Below are 3244 nucleotides of genomic sequence, written 5' to 3'. Positions count from 1 at the left end.
TTTCATTCATGAAACTTTGAGTGGTTTTGATTAGATCAGAGACCATTGTTGCTAAGTCAGAGGTATTCTGCTTAGAACTCTCTGTCTGTTGCTGAGAAGATGATGGAAAAGGCTTGCCATTGCTAAACCTGTTTCTTCCACCATTATTGTTATTGAAACCTTGTTGAGGTCTCTCTTGATTCTTCCATGAGAAATTTGGATGATTTCTCCATGAAGAATTATAGGTGTTTCCATAGGGCTCTCCTAGGTAATTCACCTCTTCCATTGAAGGGTTCTCAGGATCATAGGCTTCTTCCTCAGATGAAGCATCCTTAGTACTGCCAGATGTATTTTGCATTCCAGACAGACTTTGAGAAATCAAATTGACTTGTTGAGTCAATATCTTGTTCTGAGCCAGAATGGCATTCAGAGCATCAATCTCAAGAACTCCTTTCTTCTGACTTGTCCCATTGTTCACAGGATTCCTTTCAGAAGTGTACATGAATTGGTTATTTGCAACCATTTCAATGAGTTCCTGAGCCTCTGTAGGCGTCTTCTTCAGATGAAGAGATCCTCCAGCAGAGCTATCCAAAGACATTTTGGATAGTTCAGAGAGACCATCATAGAAAATACCTATGATGCTCCATTCAGAAAGCATGTCTGAGGGACATTTTCTGATTAATTGTTTGTATCTTTCCCAAGCTTCATAGAGGGATTCGCCATCCTTCTGTCTGAAGGTTTGGACTTCCACTCTAAGCTTGCTCCATTTTTGAGGTGGGAAGAACTTTGCCAAAAAGGCATTGACTAGCTTTTCCCAAGAGTCCAGGCTATCTTTAGGTTGTGAATCCAACCATATTCTAGCTCTGTCTCTTACAGCAAAAGGGAATAGCAGTAGTCTGTAGACCTCAGGGTCAACCCCATTAGTCTTGACTGTGTCACAGATTTGCAAGAACTCAGCTAAAAACTGATGAGGATCTTCCATTGGAAGTCCATGGAACTTGCAATTCTGTTGCATTAGAGAAACTAGTTGAGGCTTAAGCTCAAAGTTGTTTGCTCCAATGGCAGGGATAAAGATGCTTCTCCCATAGAAGTCGGGAGTAGGTGCAGTAAAGTCACCCAGCACCTTCCTTGCATTGTTGGCATTGTTGTTGTTTTCGGCTGCCATGTGTTCTTCTTCTTTGAAGAATTCGGTCAGGTCCTCTAAAGAGAGTTGTGCTTTGGCTTCTCTTAGCTTTCTCTTCAAGGTCCTTTCAGGTTCAGGGTCAGCTTCAACAAGAATGCCTTTGTCTCTGCTCCTGCTCATATGAAAGAGAAGAGAACAAGAAGATGTGGAATCCTCTATGTCACAGTATAGAGATTCCTTGAGATGTCAGAGGAAAAGAAAAATAGAAGAAAGAAGGTAGAAGAATTCGAACTTGATGAGATAAAGTTCGAATTGTGCATTAAGAAGGAGTAGTACTCCATAAATAGAAGGATGTGAGGAGGAGGGAAGAGAAGTTTCGAAAATTAATTAGAAAGATGTCAAAAACATTTTAAAAATTGATTGATAATTTTCGAAAATTGAAAGTGGAGAAGAAATCAAGTGATTTTTGAAAAAGATTTTGAAATTAGAAGTTAAAAAGATTTGATTGAAAACTTATTTTGAAAAAGATGTGATTAAAGAGATATGATTGAAAAGATTTGATTTGAAAACAATTTTAAAAGATATGTTTTGAAAACAATTTTTTTTAAAAGATTTGATTTTGAAAATCAATGACTTGTCTAACAAGAAAAGATATGATTCAAACATTAAACCTTCCTCAACAGAAAAGGCAACATATTTGAGATGTTCAATCAAATCATTAATTGTTAGTAAGTATCTTTGAAAAAGGAAAGAAATTGACTTTGAAAACATTTGATTGAAAAGATATGATTTGAAAAAGATTTGATTTTGAAAAACTTTGAAAACTTGAAAAAAATTGATTTGAAAAACAAAATCTTCCCCCTTTGCCATTCTGGCGTTTAACGCCCAAAATGCACCCTTTTTGGGCGTTAAACGTCCAACCAGGTACCCTGGCTGGCGTTTAAACGCCAGTCTGTCCTTCTTCACTGGGCGTTTTGAACGCCCAGCTTTTTCTGTATAATTCCTCTGCAGCATGTTCTGAATCTTCAATTCTTTGTATTATTGACTTGAAAAGACACAAATTAAAAAATATTTTTGGATTTTTAATAATCAAAATGCAACAAGAATGAAATAACAATGCATGCAAGACACCAAACTTAGCAGTTTGTATACTACTGACACTATATGAGACACATAAACACTCAAGCCAAAAGAATTCAAAGATCAGAGTAAGAAATCATCAAGAATTACTTGAAGATCCTTGAGATATATGAATGAATGTATGCAATTGACACCAAACTTAAGATGAGACTAGTGTCTCAACAAGGAACATGACATATTTTTGGTTTTTTATGATCTTTTTGAATTTTTTTTTTGTGTTTTTCGAAAATTAAGTAGAAAAAGGTATCAAAATTCTTAATGAGAATTCCAGGAATCAGTGCAATGCTAGTCTAAGACTCCGGTCCAGGAATTAGACATGGCTTCATAGCCAGCCAAGCTTTCAAAGAAAGCTTCGGTCCAAAACACTAGACATGGCCAAAGGCCAGCCAAGCCTTAGCAGATCACTGCTCCAAAAGCAAGATTGATAAAAATCAACAAGCTCTTGTGATGATAAGTTGAAACCTCGGTCCAATGAAATTAGACATGGCTTCTCAGCCAGCCAGATTTCAACAAATCATCATGAAACTCTAGAATTCATCTTCAAGAATTTCGAAAAAAAAATACCTAATCTAAGCAACAAGATGTACCGTCAGTTGTCCAAACTGAACAATCCCTGGCATTGTTACCAAAAGCTTGCTCAAAACTTGAACAATCCCCGGCAACGGCGCCAAAAACTTGGTGCGCGAAATTGTGAACAATACTTTTTCACAACTCTCATAATCCCCGGTCATGAACTCCAAAATCTTGGTAGTTCAATCCCATGGCATTACACAACTTCGCACAACTAACCAGCAAGTGCACTGGGTCGTCCAAGTAATACCTTACGTGAGTAAGGGTCGATCCCACGGAGATTGTTAGTATTGAAGCAAGCTATGGTCATCTTGTAAATCTTAGTCAGGCAAACTCAGATGTATATGGTGATGAACGAAAATAACATAAAAGATAAAGATAGAGATACTTATGTAATCCATTGGTAGGAACTTCAGATAAGCGCATGAAGAT

The 3244-nt window shown here is 37.1% G+C and overlaps 1 non-coding gene across 1 annotated transcript; it reads left to right on the top strand.

Moving 5' to 3' along the window:
- The first annotated feature begins 631 nt into the window (after window positions 1-631).
- LOC130950213 (small nucleolar RNA R71) lies at window positions 632-739 on the top strand. Its single transcript, XR_009073541.1, has one exon. It is a non-coding gene; the product is annotated as a small nucleolar RNA R71 (small nucleolar RNA).
- The last annotated feature ends 2505 nt before the right edge of the window (window positions 740-3244 follow it).

Source organism: Arachis stenosperma, chromosome 1, assembly GCF_014773155.1.
Source record: "Arachis stenosperma cultivar V10309 chromosome 1, arast.V10309.gnm1.PFL2, whole genome shotgun sequence".
NCBI lineage: Eukaryota > Viridiplantae > Streptophyta > Magnoliopsida > Fabales > Fabaceae > Arachis > Arachis stenosperma.
This window is presented reverse-complemented; position numbering and strand designations above follow the sequence as displayed.